The sequence below is a fragment of the Neovison vison genome, chromosome 10 (assembly GCF_020171115.1).
Source record: "Neovison vison isolate M4711 chromosome 10, ASM_NN_V1, whole genome shotgun sequence".
NCBI classification, from domain to species: Eukaryota; Metazoa; Chordata; class Mammalia; order Carnivora; family Mustelidae; genus Neogale; species Neogale vison.
In genome coordinates, this window is record NC_058100.1 from 45127069 (window position 1) to 45146357 (window position 19289).

The 19289-nt window shown below is 42.0% G+C and overlaps 1 pseudogene; it reads right to left on the bottom strand.

The window, feature by feature from the left end:
• Positions 1 to 1551: 1551 nt before the first annotated feature.
• Positions 1552 to 2201, bottom strand: LOC122917971 (annotated as a pseudogene).
• Between the last annotated feature and the right edge of the window lie 17088 nt (positions 2202 to 19289).

Genomic DNA, 19289 nt, shown 5'->3' on the forward strand with positions numbered 1-19289 from the left:
TGTATAGCTGTAAATGCATGCATTAAGAAAAAAGATAGATCTCAAAAAAGACCTTAACATTACAGGGAACTAGAAAAAGAAGAAAAAACTAAGACCAAAGTAAGCAGAAGGAAGAAAATTATAAAGATTAGAGTAGAAACAAATGAAATAGAGAATAGGAAATAGAATAGATTTTTTAAAAAAACCTAATAGTTCTTTGAAAAGATAAAGTTGACAAATTTTTAGTTAACCAAGAAAAAGAGAGTGAATTCAAATAAAATTGTAACCGACAGAGGAGACATGATAACTGATACCACAGAAATACAAAAGATCATAGGACACTATTATGAACAATTTAGGCCACAAACTGGATGACCTATAAGAAATAGATAAATTATTAGAAATATACAAACTGGTAGGACTGAATCATAAAGAAACAGAAAATCTTTACACCCAATAAAAAGTGAAAAGATTAAATCAGTTATTGAAAACTTTCAAGGAAAGACTAGGACCAGATTATTTCTCTAGTGAATCCTCCCAAACATTTAAAGAAGAATTAACACCAATCCTTCTCAAACTATCCCAAAAAACTGGAGAGGAAGGAACTCTCCCAAATTCATGCCATAATTCTACAATATTACCTTGATACCAAAGCCAGATAAGGACAATACAGGGGAAAAAACTACAGGCCAATACCCCTGGTGACTATAGATGCAAGGATTCTCAACAAAATACTAGGAAACAGAATTCAACAGCATACTGAAAGGTTCACACACCACGATCAAATGGGATTCATCCCTGGAATGCAAGTATGGTTCAACGAATGCAAATCATTAAATGTGATATATATTACATTAATAGAATAAGAGATAACATTAACATAATAATCTCAATAGATGGGGTGGAGAATTTTTAAAAATTCCACATTCTTTCATGATAAAAACTCTTAAATTGGGTATGGAAATAACATACCTCACCATAATGAAGGTCATATATGACAAGCTCACCGCTAACAACCTATTCAATGGTGAAAGGTTGAAAGTTGATCCTTTAAGATCAGGCAGAGAACAAGGGTGCCCACTCCTACTCAACACAGCACTGGAAGTCCCAGCCAGAGGACTTACCTGGCTTTGGTATCAAGGTAACGTCGGAGCAATCAGGCAAGAAAAAGAAATAAAAAGCATCCAACAAAAGGGAAGAAGTAAAATTGTCTCCCTTTAAATGACATGATCTTATATATAAAAAACTCTAAAAACTTGTTTTCTGTGTTAAGGCATAAATTTATTAAAATCTATTTATATAGTGTTTTCCAAACAAAAATAAAGTACAGTCCTCATCAGAAGTGCTTTGAGAGAAGACAGATTTCTCTGCCCTTCCTTAAAAAAAAATACTTCTGTTTATACTCCTGAAAATGATGAATTTATTAAACCACCTCTTAGAAGTACAATCTCATTTAGATCTCCAAACCTCTGCAGAGAGTGAAGAGATTTTAACAAAGAGCCTCCTCCAGAATGTAATGCCTCATCACAGAGGTGTAATGCACCTCCTGTCAGAGGAGTGCAGGTGATCTGATGGCCGAGCCAGAAGAACCTGATGGCTCAGGCAGGTAGCCCCACACTGTGGAGCATGGCCAGCTAGGATTGCATGGCCTCCAAAGCTTCTTCCTACTCCTTATCTTCTAAGGCAGCTACTCCTCCTGGAGGTTTGGTCTCTAGAAGTATACGAGGCTCATTGTGAGGTGCTTTGCCAAAGGCTCCTGCTGTAATTTCAAAGAAAACTTTATCAATTCCACTTCTGCTCCTTCTTCCATTTCTTCCAGAACATTTATGCTTTCAAAAGTATCCTCTACCACCTCTTCCATGATCTCAGTCTTTGAAATCTCTTTGGACAATTCCTATATGGTGCCCTGGGTTGATGGGATCTTTCCAAGACTCTGAGTGGCCTTCATCACTTCTGTGCTCTTTTGCAGGGAAGGAACCAGCCATTTTCAGACACCAGCTGGTTCTTTGTCCCCATGAGCACAGAGTTCATGTGAGCTTTGGATGCATAAAGAGTGCTCATGACCTTCCTTGACCTATCATCTCATTAGCTGGAACCATGTAGACATCCTTCTGGCCCTTCTTGGCAGCATCTTTCACAGATTGTTTCTCTCTTTCTTTTTCTCTTTGGATATCTCTCATTTGCTTATCTGCAGCTCTCATTTCCTTTTCTAAACAACAAGATCAACACACAAGAATCAACCGCATTTATATACACTAACTAGGAACTATTTGAAAATGAAATAAAGACACCTCCCCACCCCAGCATTTAGAATAGCCTCGCCCCTCACAAAACAACAACAACAACAAAAAACAAACAAACAAACAAAAAAACCTAAGGGACTAAATTTAACCAAGGAAGTAAAAGATCTGTATACTTTCAAACTATAAAAACTGATGAAAGAAACTAAAGAAAACACATATAAATGAAAAGATATTCTGTGTTCATGGATTAGAAGAACTAACATTGTTAAAATATCCATATTAGTTAAAGTGATTTACAGATTCAGTACAACCCCTATTAAGATTCGAATGGTATTCTTTATGGAAATAGAAAAAAAAATCCTAAAATTCATGTGGAAACATGAAAGACCATAAATAACTAAGGCAATCTTGAGAAAGAAGAGCTAAACTGAATGTATCACATTTTCTGATTTCAAATTACATCAAAAAGCTAGAGTAATCAAAAAAAAATAGGCATGAGAATAGATACACAGGTTACTAGAACAGAATTGAGAACCCAGAAATAAAACCTTGCATATATGATCAACTAGTATTTGACAAAGGAGCTAATATTACTCAATGGAGAAAAGACAATCTCTTCAATAAATGGTGCTGGGAAACCTAGATATTTGCATGCAAAAAAATTGAACTAGACCCTTAACTTACACTACTCACAAAAGTAACTCAAAATGGATTAAGACTTAAATGTAAGACCTGAAACTATAAAAGTTCTAGAAGAAAACGAGGTGGCGGGGAGGGATAAGCTCCTTGACATGGGCTATAGCAATAGTTTTCTTGGATTTCACACCAAAAGCACATGAAACAAAAGCAAAAATAAACAAGTGGTACTTTATCAATCCAAAAAGCTTTGGTACAGGGAAAGAAATAAAATATGAAAAGGCAATCTGTTGAATGGAAGAAAATATTTGCAAACCATGTACCTGATAAGAGGTTAATGTCCAAAATATATAAGGAAGTCAAATGCAATAACCAACTCCAAAAAACAAACAAAACCGAATAAGCCAATTGAAAATGGGATCTGGATAAGATATTTTCCCAAGGAAGATCTACAAATGGCCAACAGGTCCATGGAAAGGTCTACCACATTCATCACATCACTAATCATCAGAGAAATACAAATCAAAACCACAAGAAGCCATCACCTCACATAGGTTAGAATGGCTATTATCAAAAAGAAAACAAGTAACGAGTGCTAACCAGGATATAAAGGAAAAAGAATATATGTATACTGTTGATGGAAATATAAATGGGAATGGCCATTCTGGAAAAAATACAGAGCTTCCTCAAAACAAACAAACAAACAACAAACAAACCATAAAAATAAACTACCATATGATTTATTAATTCTATTTTGAGTATATAGAGAAGGAAATAAAATCACAATCTTGAAGAGCTCTCTGTGCCCCTAGGTTCATTTTAGCTTTATTTACAATAGCCAAGACATGAAAACAACAATGTATCTATCAACAGATGAATGAAAAGAAAATATGAGCTCTCTGTATGTGTATCTCTATATATGCCATTCATATAATGGAATATTATTCAGCCAAAGAAGGAAATCCTACCATTTACAACAACATGGATGAACCTTGAGGGTGTCATGCTAAATGAAATAAATCAGGGAAAAGGAAATACTGTATGATCTCACTTATATGCAGAGTCTAAAAAACTGAACTCATAGAAACAACAGATTGGTGGTTGCTAAGGATGGCGGTTTGTGGGGGGGGTGGGAAGTGTGAAGGTGGTCAGAGGATACAAACCTTCAGCTTTGAGATGAACAATATCTGGGATCTAATGTACAACATGGTGACAGTAGTTTAACAATCTTATACTATATACTTGAAAGTGGCTAAAAGAGCTGATCTTAAAAATTTCTCACCACATACACGCACACATACACCCTCCCCCCACACACACACACAAAGTGACTATATAAGGTGATGGCTGTGTTAAGTAACCTTACTGTTGTAATCATATTACAATATCTACAGGTATCACATTATCATGCAGTACACCTTAAATGAACACAATATTACATGTTAGTTACATCTCAATAAAGATGGGGAAAATTTTAAGCAAATATTAACAAGGGGGGGGCAGAAAACAAATGCAATAAGGCAAGAAAACAGGAAATATATTCCCTATATGTATGTACTTTTTCCAGGATAAGGGGACAGGAGCCAGAGAGCTTCCCATTCCCCTCTTCCACCTCGAACACAAATAAAATATTATAATTCATCCCCTCTAGCAGAACAGAGAAAATTGCTGCCTCCGGCAGGAACTGCAGTCCCCACTAATCTCTGAAACTGTACATTTTTGTAACTATTCGTAACAAATCATTGAATTAATTTCCTTTTTATTTCCTTATGAGAAAACTAAATTACTAATATTATCAAAATGTTCTCCCTCGCTGGAAAATTCCCCTGGTTCTAGTGTTTGGTTTATATGGTTCCATTTGGAGTTGGTTTTAGGACACATGAATTTTTTTTAAAAGGAAATATTCGGTACTAAAGTTGGTCTAAGCATTCTCCTCTCCATAGGATTTTTTTCTTTTTTAGGTTTCTCCTCTCTTCTTCTATTCACTCGCTGCTTTAATACTGCTACTTTCCATACAGCACTTTCCATTTTCAAAATGTATCCAGACTTTTCAAAATAAACGTCGGCCTCCCAAATACAAACCTAGGGGCTCAGATGGACTATTGGGGGATACTCCCAAGGTTTTACAAAGAGTAGCTCACAACCTTCTCTGAGCACAGCCTACAGAAGATTGGGTTTACAGATATATGGAGCATTTTTTTCCTCCCTTCTTAGATGGCTTGGGCTGCCATACCAAAATACCGCAGACCACTCATAAACATAGGAGTTTATTTTCTTATGGTTCTGGAGACTGGGGAACCCAAGATCAAAGCACCAGCTAATCCTGTTCCTAGGGAGGGCTCTCTCCCGCAGCAGACGGCAGCCTTCTAGCTGTGGTCTCACCTGATGGACAGGGAGCAGGCACTCACTGGTATCTCTTATTAGGCCATCAATCCTATCAGAGCAAGATGCAGCCCTAAGGACCCTATTTAACCTTAATTACTTCCATTTACTTTAAGTACAGTCACACTGGGGATTAGGGCTTCCCATGAATTTTAGGAGGACAGAGGCAATCCAGAGCACCCCTGAAAAAAATCGTACTACAAAGTCAGAATGGACAAACGCACACAGAACCTATCCATTTCCTTAAGTCAATTACCCAGAGGCAGCAATTAACTGTGAAAACGACCAGCAGGTTGTGTGGCCGCCACTCGCCACCCAGAAGGCGGATACTACTTTCTCCTGTGTTTCAAAGCACTTTAGGAGAGTTCTAACTCTGCAGCCCCAAGAGCTGTCACCGCCCGGGCATTTTCACATAGATGAGATGTGCTCCTTCTGCCTACCTCCCGCTCCACGGGAGCCGCTGAACACTCCTTCAGGAGACAAGCCTCTGTCCCTGGGTGCCTCCCCTTTGCTCTCCCTTCTGCGGGGACTCATGCACGCCGGGCTTCTTTCTCTCCCGCAGACCTCTCCCCTTTCGTCTCACTGGCAGCCCTTCCGGATGTTGGAGACTCTCCACTCCCTCTGCAAAGTGCTACCCAAGATCAGGCGCCCCTGGCACCCCACCCTCACTCCCACCACCGCCCCTCGGCCTCTCAGCTCTGTGTCTGTACATCCGCCACCAGCTTCTGCTGCCCTGTGGCCGCCTCGGCTCCCTCCCAGTGGTCTGCCCTGCGGGGGGGAGCTGGGAGAGGCTGGGGGTTCAGGAGGGGTTCCCCATCGTGGCATGCTCTCCCACATCCGCTGCTCCCCACGAGTGGCGGTGGCCGGTGTGGATCCAGGCCTTGCCCCTGGAGGCCTGCAAAACCCCCATCTTCCCCAGGCCTCCTGTCTGCCAGGCTAGAGGATGTCAGAGAACTGAGCACATGGGAACCCCTGAGATGGGACTGGGTGAGGAGAGAGGCTGGCTGTGGTTCGCTCCTGCTCCCAGGCCAAAGGGAATGTCTACTGGAGCTTTCCCCTCGGTGCCTGGGGTGGAGCTGCACACAGGAGAAGAGAGACCTCATTCCTTCTTTACTGTGATTTGCAGCCCCCTCTCCCCCCACCATGGAGGACACAGAACTAGACCCAGGGCTAGGTTGCTGTTAGCCACTTCTCACTTCTCTGAGGAGAGCACACTATAAAGAAGTAGGAAGCATAAAGAAAGAAAATAGGAGAACTTATAATGACGTGCACAGTTTTGATTTATACCATCTATAAGTCTCCTGTCTTTCCTTCTTTCTTTCTCTCTCTCTTCCTTCCTTCCTTTTCCCCCAAACCCCTCCCTCCCTCCCTCCTTCCTTCCATGGCCTGGGCTGTAAGAGTTGTCTTGCATAGTTTTTACTACGTTTTCACTAAATCTATACCCATAACAAAAAAATCTGTCAGGCCAAAAATTAAAATGCAGTCAGTTAAAGAAACACCTTAAGCAGATATTCCCCTAATTCAACACTTTGTTTCTTTTGTAAGCCGCATGTTACTTTTGGGGGCCCCTGGGTCCCTCAGTCCAAGAAGCGTCTGTCTTTGGCTCAGGTCATGACCTCAGGGTCCTGGGATCGAGTCCCAAGTCAGGCTCCTCACTCAGTGCGGAGTCTGCTTGTCCCACTGCCCCTCCCCCTGCCCATACTCTCTCTCTCTCAAATAAATAACTAAAATCATAAAAGAAAAAAAAAGAAGAAGAAGAAGAAGAAAAAGAAAGTTACATGTTACTTCTAAATCAAGTCTGTAGGGCCACCGATACATGGTTTAATGGGCTCAGAGTCTGTCGGCCTGGGTAGAATCCCAGCCCTGCCCCTTCTTCTTTTTTTTTTTTCTTTCTTTCTTTCTTTCTTTATTTATTTGACAGACAGAGACCACAAGTAGGCAGGGAGGCAGGCAGAGAGACAGAGGAGGAAGCAGGCCCCCTGCTGAGCAGAGAGCCCCATGCGGGGCTCGATCCCAGGACTCTGGGATCATGACCTGAGCTGAAGGCAGAGGCTTTAACCCACTGAGCCACCCAGGCGAGCCCTGCCCCTTCTGACTATACTCTCGACCAAGTTACTTTAGTTCTCAAAGGCTACATTTCTCCACCTCTGAACATGGTGATCATAATGCTAACTATCTCACTAGACTGCTGTGAGGCTAATCTTAATTGACACATGTAATGTACGTATGAAAAGGCCTGGCATCTAGTCAGTCTTTCACAAATACTGTGTAATATTATTATTATATTAGTCTTAAGTTTCTCTTGAGTGCCCACATTATCTGCCTAGAATTTCCCCAGGCAGGTGAGATGTGTGTGTGTTGACTGGCCTGACTTACTGAGTTGCTTGGCCCCGGGGGGTGTTTCAGAGTGGCGCCAACATGGCCTTGTAGGGCACCTGGGGGCACCTGAACCATGAGGCGTGTGGCACCAGAGCTTCTGAGACACCACGGTCACGACCAGCGGCTGTCATCGGGGGCATCCGGGACCTCTTCCCGTTGCACGTTCCACGACGCCTCATGGAAACCTGGTGGACAACACTGCAAGGTAATGATCTTCCCTCGTGAAGCAACGTTGTAATGCGCTTATAGAAAAATAACGGGCTCTAGTACACCCACATCTTCACATCATTTTCAAGGGCAGCCTTGATTCCTTCCATCTTTTCATGTTTCAGCCAGGAGAGAGAGAGAACTTCACTCAGCTTCCTCAAAGCACAGCCCCTTCTGTGTGGGGCCTTGGCAGAGTGACGGAGCCATAGACGCCTGTGGAATGGAACCACGAGGCTCACAGGCAAAATGAAGTAACACGTATTTAACCAGGGAGCCGTTTCTCTGTCCTGACACTCCTCCAGGTCGATGGCTCCCATGCTTGCCTTCTCAGGTAGTCCCCCTGTGACCGCCTCACACGCAGCCGGAAGTGCAGCCCAGGCAGCGGGCCCCACCCTGGTTCTGCTCCAGAACATTCCCACCAGCACTTCAGCTACCTCCTCACTCACCCGCGGCACATCAGAGCAACGACTCACTCATGCACAGAGTTCCCAGAATCGACAAAAATGAACAGTAGCTTCTTATGGCAAGAATACTGGGCCCTTTGCAACAGCATGGATGGAGCTAGAGGGTATTATGCTGAGCAATACCCTCTATACTGGAATAAGGCAGTCAGAGAAAGACAAACACCATATGATTTCACTCATAGGTGGAATTTAAGATACAAAACAAGTGAGCAAAGGGGAGAAAAGAGAGAGCGAGAGAGACAAATCAAGAAATAGACTCTTAACTACAAAAAAAAAGGAACAACCTGTTGGTTACCGGAGGGGAGGTGGGTGGGGGATGGGTTGCATAGGTGACAGGGATTAAGCAGTGACGTGTGGAATTGTCGAATCACTCCATTGTACACTTGAAACTAATAGAACACCGTATGCTAACTAACTTATTAAAATAAAAACTTACGGGATGCCTGGGTGGCTCAGTGGGTTAAGTTTCTGCCTTTGGTTCAGGTCATGATCTCGGGTCCTGGGATCAAGCCCCACATCAGGCTTCCTGCTCAGTGGGGAGTCTGCCTCTACCCCTCCCTCACAACTCCTGTTCTCACCTGCACTCTTTGTCTCTCAAATAAATAAATAAAGTCTTTTTTTAAAAAAAAAGTAAAAAATTTCAGGACACTTGACCAAGAAGTCATGCTGAAATGTGCTTTGACAGCTAGGCTTTAGGAGAACTTACCCTCCTTTCCTCTGAAGCAATCATTCCTCACGGCAGCCGAGCTCTGCCCATTCACAGAGCACATCAGCAGCTCCCTCTTCACAACGATGTGCAGTAAGCAAGCTGCTTATATCAATAATAACGATAATAATAATAATAAAAACTTCCATGGAGAGTTTACTTGGTGCCAGTTCCGAAGCCCAGTGTCTCATATGCAGGAGTTCAGCCATCATTAATAACTGTGATGAGCTCTGTGGAAAGATGAGGAAACCAACACTCGAGTCCCCAACTTGTGCCCATTTTACAGATGAGAACTCCAGTGACTCGCCCCAGGAGGTGGTATTCCCAGGTCTAGCACCAAGTTCTCCAAGGCCCTTTCTAAGTCACCATCCCACTTTTCAGCATCTCCAAGTTATCCATGGGGTCTGAGGCCCTTTGGGCACCACTTTGGGGGCTCACCGTCCCAGCCCGGAAGAGGTCAGGCACAGTGGTCTGTCAGCCGTGCCTATAGGCCACACTTTGTGCACAGACACAAAGATGTCTCATAACCAAAGGCAAAGGCCATGATCCCAGTTGGAAATGACTAACAGGGATCCTCTGCCTTTGAGGCCAGAGCTTGAATCTACAACTAGATAGCACCAGTGCCACGGGCGTGCTGTCTACATAATGCGAACCATGGCATTTGGCAATGGCTCTTAAATTTGGCACACTCCACACTCCTCCTGGACCCATGAGATAACATAACCAAATGTTTTCTGATGCCGTAAGAAATGAGTGTTTTGCAGGTAGGAGGAAATGCAAACATGGTCTGTATAAGGGACTTGCTCCATCCAATCCCAAGGGCAAAATGGCTCACTCCTTCCCAACCCTTCGAAAGGTTAAATGAGAGCAAGGGCCCAGATAAATGGTCACAATACAAACAAAGTCATGTAAATAAATGCATCTCTGATCTATGCAGGCTGGTGATGCCAAATATACCATCTGCAGCATTTCTCATGATGAGTCAATTTTTTCCCCCTGCAATGTCCCCAGCAATGAGAAGATGACCATGTTTACGCAGACCAAGGCAAGCATCATTTGATACTCTTGGAATTTTTTTTTTTTTTTTTTTAAGATTTCAGATCCACAGAGAATCAGTAGCATTTGTGTCTTTCTAGGTTAGCTTGGAGTTGGAAGAAAGAAAGAAATCGCTCTAAAAAGGAATCGGGCACACAGCCAGGGCCTAAGAGGGGACTTGCAAGTAACCGTGATTTTTAGTGGGTTCTAGTTGCATCTACCATCTAAGACTACTCTCCTTCCCTTTCCCTCATTCACTTAGCGAAAGCCTTACCAGAATCTAATTATGGTGGGAGCTGTGTCAGGAACTACAGATGCAAAGATAGATAAAATACTGTGCTCACCTTAGATACTCCTTATGCTGTGAGAATTTGCTTGGCACGATTTATGGATAACTTCGTGAGTAATAAAAATTAGGAGTCTGTAAGCAGAATCCCATGTGGATGGAGCTTCTTAAAAATTCAAATGACCAGAATGTATCTCTTCGATTGCTAATCCATCTATAGCTCGGCTCCCGCATTCTGTGTTATGTTAAAAAACAAAACAAAAATGAAACTTGTAGGTCAAGGGGTCAGCCAACATCTTTTTGTAAAGAGTCCCGTAGTAGATATGTTCAGTTTTGTTGCAACTCTCCACCCCGGCGGTTTTATCGTGAAAGTAGGCACAGACAGCCGGAGAATCAGAGGGCGTGGCTGTGTTCCCACAGAACTTGTCTGCTGCAAAAACATGCTGTGTGCTGTAGTTTTCCACAACCTGTTCTAGATGATTCTTACAGGCAACTAAGCTTCAGACCTACTTGCCTAGAAAATATGCGACTTCAGAGGGTGTGGGACCAACCCCACCACAGATAGGAAAAGAAGGAATACTGCTCTTCCCACCCACATCAGAGTGCAGAAAACTTCCTTCAATGCTATCTCTCATTGTGTTGCAAACCATGCAATGTTTATGTTGAATCTGATCAAATATTTTGCAGAGATCCATATCCAAGCACCCTTCTTGTTGGAGATCGGGAGTTTTACTACAGTCTACACTGTACACTCTATACTCTACAGTCTGGTGTACACAGTCTACACCAAGAAATCTAAGTTTGGGGACACCTGGGTGGCTCAGTGAGTTAAACCCTCTGCCTTTGGCTCAGGTCATGGCTGGGGGTCCTGGGATCAAGCCCCAGATGGGGCTCTCTGCTCAGCAGGTAGCCTGCTTCCTCCTCTCTCTCTGCCTGCCTCTCTGCCTACTTGTAATCCCTATCTGTCAAATAACTAAATAAAAAAAAAAAATCTAAGTTTTTCTGAGATCAGGGGAATAAAAAGGGATAATTCTATGATTATTAGATATATCACTCCTTCTTAGGATCTGGTGTAGAAAAGAAATAAAGAGCTCCCGAAAGACAGTTTTTTAAATTTTAAGGTAGGACTAAGCTCTTAACTTATGATTATTATATTTGGTAGACTTAAGGAAAACAAATCAACTTTTAACTATAAACTATTTGATATTCTTTTAGTTCTAAGATTTTGAAATACACTTCAGCTTACTGAAGGGCAAATTCACTTGAACAAACACTTAAGAAATAACAACTTTGGAGCTAGTATTCCAACTCTTGCATAATACCCAGTTTTGAGGGAGAAACAATTAACAAAAAGTACTCATAGCCTAAGTGATAAATGCTATAGTCAGGGAAACCCGGTGACTAATTCTCTTTGCAGGGGGTGGGGGGGGTTGGGGGGGATAGGGTGAAGAAGGCAGGGGCAGAGGACAGCCTCCGGGGAGTCCAGGAAAAGCCATAGGGAGGCGGCAGCATTAGAGCAGGGCATTGAAGGGTAAGTAGGAGTTCTCCAGGCAAAGTGCAAAGGAGGGAGTATAATTTGAGCAAGCGCACTGAGTCAGGAAAAGCACTAAGGTTTAAGGAGTCGAGGCTACTCCGACCTGAGGGCAAGATGTCCCTGGAATCAAGGTGGAAGTTAAAGAAAAGCTAACAGCCTGAGGGGAGGTCTGGGGTCAGATAGCCCAGCGGTCCTGCTAAAGCTTTGAGCTTTCTTTTAATAGGCTAAGAGAAGTTGTTTGCATTTTAAAGCAAGGAATTGACCTAATCTTGTCTGAATTTTAGAAAAATTATCCTGAGCAGAGAGCAGAGCCGTCCTTGAGCCTGTTAAAATGTTCAAAATCTCACCACAAAATGAGGGGTAGTAAAATCTCCCCTTGCCCGCCATGCTCTGACCCCCACCCCGAAGCTAAACAAATTCCCCAAATGCCAGGATCCTGGGAAAGTGTCTTCAGGGAGCAGGCCCTCCTTGCCCCATTCCCTCTAGGAGGGGGCAGGGTACCCCCTGGGGCTTTGTCACCTTACCCCCCCACACACCGACAGCTACAGGTGGAGGAAAAAAGTGCTATAGAGCAAGCAAAACAAACGAATCAACCAACAAAAATCCTTTCAACAGGCTGAGAAAGAGACTTGACACACTGGCCCGGACAGAGCTGGGGCTCTCCTGCTCTCTCCATTCAAAGCAGCTCGAGATCACCTGCACCAAAGGTGCTTGGTCTGTGGGTAAAATGCGTTGGCCGCCAAGGCTTCCATCAGGCTTCCCCTTTTTTTGAGCTTCCTGTTTGTAACATCCTCAGGAATGGAATATGCCCCTTAGGTGTATCTATGATGAAGACACTTGCTGTCCAGTCCTGTCTTAATCACATGCTTTTGTTCTCCTGACTCCCCATCCCTACCTCCAACGCCTTTCCCCACCGTCCCTAGTGCTCCTTCCGGGGCAGTGACTCTGGCCTTCCCTGCAGTCTTGCCGCCGCCTTTGCACGACCTCCACTCCCCCCTCAGAGCAGTTACGGCACTTCAAGGAGACCGAAGGAGGAAAAGCAGTGCCCCCTCTGTTGGAAAGGGGGCCAGGTGAGCAAAACTCTTCGGAGCGGAAGCTGGTTCATCCGCAGCAGACCGGCAGGCACTTAATTAGGACTTCTAAAGAGAGTCTTTCAATAAGCATTTATTAACCATTTGCTGTGCCTGCTATAAAAACCCAATGTGGCCCAGCAGTGATAAGAATTTGCTCTGCGGTGTCTCCCGCTTCATCATAGAAGCTTCGAGATTTTTCTAAAATCCTGCAAGGGGAAGAATAAAATCCTTCCAGGTCACCCTTAGCACCAGAAAGGGGACCCTTCTCTCTGCCTCTGGTCAGCGGTGTCAGACAGGGTCTCCGCAGAGGAAAAGCGGCTGGCCTTGGGCCAGAGAGCAAACCGCTGGTCTGAGAGAGAGAAAACCTGCAGAAACACGTGCTCACTTGACTTGATTTATGGTCATAAAGCAACCAATCACCCGATGAGGATAAAACAGCAGTTGTTGCTTTTTGGGGTCCCCCCATTCTGCTTTGACAGTCATCTCTTCTCTGTTTCTAAAATTGATTTCATTCCCATTTAGCTAGAAGCCAAACAGAGCCCTTAGTCCGCTGTGTCCCAGTTCACTCTTCATCATGTCATTTTATTTTAAATTTAGAATCCAAATCCTTGTTTACATGTAAATAACTCGGTGTTATTTATGCTTATTTAAAAACAAATAAAAAGAGACCACTAATTATCAATATTGTTTGGTACCATTTCCAGCAAAAGATCCTATTACGAGGGCTGGTTTTTCATTATTTAAAGAGAGTTTTTAGCTCTTTTTCTCTTGAGGGCTGGGTTTGGATAATTGAGCTTTAAAGAAAAACTGAAAACTCTTTGGATATAAAGAGAGGGGAAAAAACTGCAATGTTAAGTACAAAGTTGTCGTCCGCTATTGCCCTTCTCTTCAATAATGGAAATCCAGTTTAGTGCACCATGCAAAAGAGCATCCTTATATTTTGAAATTGCAAGTGTCCAATTATGCACAAGGGTCAAGGCAGAATTGATGTGAAGGAGCTCAATTTTAAAATCCCTTTAAAAATCAGGACAAAGGATGCCATATTATTAAACTAAATGTTTAAAAACGAAAAGTATTATGTGTGCCCCGTGGGGGGAGATCAGATTTTTATTAATGCAAGTTTTAAATGCTGATTAATCCTCCCGAGAGTCAGTTTCCCAAAGCATTGGACTGTATTCAAGTCTTTTTCAAAACAGCACATCACTTCCATTATTCTGAATATTAATTGAACAACATTATAACTAAGGATACAAAGCAAGATTTAAAAACGATTACGGCTGTCAGTGCTTACATCTAAATAAGTCTTTGGAAATTCAGGCTTAGAAGGAAAAAAAAAATGTTGGAAATCGGTGGTAGAACAGCAAAGATCTCTCTTAACCTTTTTTAAAAAAAAAAAATGAATGTGATGCTTAGGAACTCAAGAAAGCTCCAGCGATGACTTGGTCTTAATGTATTTATCTGGGCAATTCTCAATCAGAAATCAGAGTTACTTCTGACTTGTGATTTGGGACGATGTCCCAAAATTTTCTTGAGGGGAGAAGTAGGGGAGCCAAAGAATATTGTAGTCAATAGAATTTTTCCATTTCCTTGCTTTGTATTTCTAGTTCAGTCTCCTGTCCAAACTCAAAAAATCAAAGAATTAGCCAAATTTAATCAAATCAAATATTACTACGGTTTCAAAACAACTCATTAAGCTCCAAGTCAAGCACTACAAGTGAGTAATGACTTATTTTCACAATAACCAATTGTCGAAATTCAACCTCTTCTATCTTCCAAATCCAGTTTGGGGGTACATAAGATCCCCATTTCCCCACCAGAAGTGACGGAAAATACTGGCTTCTCTTATGACCTGGGGGAATTTTAGTTTTGTTTTGTTTCCTTAAATGGTTGCTATGTATTTGAGCCATAGCTCTTTGTTCAAAAGAATGCAAAAGCCACTCTTACATCTAATTCTAGTAAGATAAATGGCATTATGAAGGGAATATTAAAAATTTACAGCCCTCTTTGCTAAGTTTATTCGTCAGCCAAACATGCTGAATATTGCATAACACACACACACACACAAAAGCATGCCATCCCAACGATGAAAAAGATATGAAGAAATAATGATGCTATGATAACAGTTCTGATGGAGTTTGCAGATCTCCGTCGCTGTTTGGCACGTCATTTAATTGCAATGCGCCAAACCCGCAGAATCATGCAATATGTTAGCGTAAAGGGTCCACAGTTTAAGGGGAAAATCTAGAAGTGTTAACTATACACTGTCTAATTATACAACCTTACTGTCCCAGAATGTGATTTCAGAAACCATTTCTGACATATGGGAAAAGGGTAGAACAGCTGGTCATTAAGGTTTTCTCAAGACTATTTAGCAACACACTTGAATGTAATTAAAGTGAAACACTAAATACTGCACTTGTGGTACAATGTATTTTTAATTTTTATGGCATGTGGTAAAAGTAAATAGATGCAGAGCATTCAAGTTTCTCCATTCGGCATCCAACTTGTCAAAGATATAGTGTCTGGCGGAGCGTGTGCGGTGTCCTGGTGTAAATCACAGACAGCCACATGGGGTATTTAAGGCTGTCTTAAAGGGAATGAATTTGACGATACTCCGAGGACGATAGTCCTCTACTGGGAATTCCCAGACAAAGCATGAGATGAATTTGTTCATTTATTCATTCATTCATCAAACTTGACCTGAAATTATTTTTTGAGGAGAAAGACATTAGCTTGGCCCTCGAGTTGCTCACATCTCATTGTGCTTAAAACACAGTGATTGAAGGTGGTTAAAGCGTGGTGGGAGCACCAAGAAGGGGTGTCTGGCCCCCACTGGGTGTGTCAAGCAAAGCCCCTGGAAGAGGCGTCATCTTAACTAGGAAAAAAAAAAAAGTTTATGCAAAGGTTAAGAGAGGAAAAGGAATGATGTGCTATGAATAGAATCTTTACAATTATTGAATGTCCGTAATGTTCTGGTCTGGGGCTAAGCTCCTGACATACATTATTTCACTTAGAGATGAGGAAAATCACAGGACAGTTCATGGCAAAGCAGCTAGTGGGCGACTGACCCAGGATTCAAACCCCAGTGTGGCTGACTGCAAAGTCAAACTTTTTCATATTTCATGCTCAAATTGACATGTATGTAGCATGTTCATTTCACCTGCAAAAAGCTACATGTATAAACTCAGTCCTTATAAAAACCCTATGATTAAGAGAATGAAAAAACAAGGCATAGACTGCGAGAAAGTATCTATAAATCACATATGTGATACATAACTTGTATCCAGAATATATAAAGAACTCTCAGAACTCAACAGCAACACAGTAAATCACTCAAAAATTAAGCAAAAGATTTAAACAGACACTTCACCAAAGAAGAATTATGGCAAATAAGCACACAAAGAAAAAGTGCTCAACATCATTACCCATTAGGGAAAGGCAAATTAAAAGCACAATGAAATCTCAAGGCATCTCTATGCAAATGGCTAAAATAATAAAAATAACGACTAACCCAAGTGCTACCAAAAATGTGGAGTAACTAGAACTCTCACAGATTGCTGGTGGGAGTACAAGATTGTACAGACATTCTGGAAAAATTTGGCAGTTTCTTATAAAGTGAAACATACGCTTCCCATGTGACTCAATAAATCGACACCTAGGTATTCACCCTAGAGAAATGAAAACCTGCGTGAATATTTAGAGCACCATTAGTCATAATCTTAGAAAACTGGAAACAACCCAAATGTCCTCCAACCAATGAAGTGATAAGCTATCTTTCATCCATACAATGGAATACTACTCAGCCACAAAAAGGAATAACTTTAGAAGACACACACATCATGGGTGAATCTCAAAGGCATTATTATGTTGAGGAAAGAAGCCAGTTGTAAAAGGTGGCACACAACATGACATTCTGAAAAGGAAAACCTATACGGGATGGTTGCCATGGGTTGGGGTGGGGGATGGTTTCACTTCAAAGGGGCAGTAGGAGGGAATTTTTCGGATGAGGACACTGTTCTGTATCCTAATGGTGGTGGTACGTACACAGACACACACATTGTTAGAACTCAAAGAACTGCACACCAAAAAAATAAAGTGTACTGCGTATAAATTTAAGAATAAAAATAAAAACCCCATGAGGTACGTGTTCTAGTTTGGGTTCTCCAAAAAAAGAAAACCCTGAGAGAAGCACCTGCGGGCTAGGAATTTATTTGCAAAGTCAATCCAGGAATCACAAGTGAAGAAATGGGGACAGTGAGACAGAGAAAGGAGAAAAGTAAAAACCAAAAAAGTGCATTAATGAGAGGGTTTGCACTGTGGACAACTTCAGGTCAGTCCTGCTGAGCATCTTCTGAGAAACCATATGGAATATGTCTCAGAATCACTCCGACGGCAGATACCTTTCATTTGGTTGCGATTAAGGTTGCCCCTAGGAGCATAAACTCTTCAGCTTCTAGGTTTTGTAAGTGCCTTTGAAAGCCCTCAGGCAAAGCAGAGGAAAGACCTAGATCCCTGAGGTGAGAAGGTGTCGACTGTCTATCATAGCTGGTGGTGAATGCAGGTGGGCTGAGAGATATGGAAAGGCAATCAGCAGCATTTGCTAAGGAGGGATTACTAATGGATGCTCTGCACATTTGGTTTTGCAATAAAGCGGGGGAAATTTGCCAAACAATTCAAGTATATATATGCAATGTTGATAATAAGAACTCTTGTCCTTAAGGAAAACACTTCCAGTCAGACAGGTACCACATTGGATGAGCCAGACTTCTTCATATTCTACCATATAATTCTTCCAACAGCCCAACAGGACATAAACGTTAATATCCCCATTTTACAAGCAAGAAAACTGAGGCTCAAAGCAATTAATTAGCTTTCCCAAAGACGCAGGTGCGCGCGCACACACACGCACACAGCTAAGGAGTCATAAGGTCAACTTAGAGGCCCATAGTTTTTCCATCATTCTTGGTTAGTGCCTATTCTGATTAACGTTGCTACAAAGCATTACAAAAGATACAGTAATTCTGAGAAAACGGTGCATAGCAGGAGGGAATCACGAAGTGTGATTACAAAGCCAGGTCTAAGTCACTCCAAAACTGAGCCTGACCCGTGGGAATATTCAGGTCTTCTCTTTCCAGCTATCTAGGAGCATGTGATCATTCATTAGAATCTCCATTTGACAGTGATTGAGGGGGAAAAAAAGAAAAAAGAAAAAGAAGACATGAAACTCACACCAATCTGTATTAACTCCATACACAAATTCTAGAGATTTTTGAAACTCTGGCTAATAAATGGAAAATTGGCTGTAAATAATAATATGTCTGTTGCTGCTTTCGTTTTATTGACATAAATGACCAAGCTGATGCTCTAGCTGTAGGCATGGATCCTGTAGCTTCAGAGACCCTAACATCAGTGGGGAACTATTCCTTTCATTTCCTTTCCTTTCCTATTCCTTTCATTTTCCTTTCTGCTTCTTAAAGGGCAGTCCTCCCAACCCTGAAGGTGACTTTGCTGCAAAAGGACATGAACTTGAAGTTGTTCTTCAGTGCAGTAAGTCTAAGATTAAAGAGTGATCTACCTTCCCTTACTCTCTCCCCATCACTATCATCTTCATAGTCGCTGGACACAGAAGTTTGGACAAACCTCAGAGATACTGCAGAGTGATTCCACACCATGTCAATAATGTGAATAACACAGTAAAGCAAGTCAAATGACTTTTCTGCTTTCCCAGGGTGTATAAAGTTACGTTTACACTACCCTGTAGTCTAGTAAGTGTACAATAGTATCATATCTTAAAAAATGTGTACCGTGATTAAAATATACTGTATTGTTAAAAAAATAAATAAATAAAAGGTAACCATCATCCGAGCTTTCAGCAAGTCATAATGTTTTTGTAGGTGAATGGTCTTGCCTTGAGGGAGACGGCTACTTGGTGGCTGCTGAAGGCTGGGGTGCCTGAGGCCATTTCTTAAAGTAAGACAGCACGGAAGTTTGCTGCATCCATTGACTCCTCCTCTCGTGAATGAGTTTTCTGCAGCATGAAGTGCTGTTTGATAACGTTTTACTCACAGTAGAACTTCTTTCAAAATTGGACTTAGTCCTCTCCAACCAACACTGCTAATGATTCCATTATCAACTAACTTTTTATGGTAGTCTAAATCCTCTGTTGTCCTTTCAACAATCCTCACAAAATCTTTACCAGGAATTAGTTCCAACTCCACAAACTGCTTTTTTTGCTCATTCGTAAGAAGCAGCTCCTCATCCGTTCAAGTTTGACCATGAGATGGTACCAGTTCAGTCCCATCTTCCGGTTCTACTTCCAGTCCTAGTTCTCTTGCTATTTCTACCACTTCTGCAGTCACTTCCTC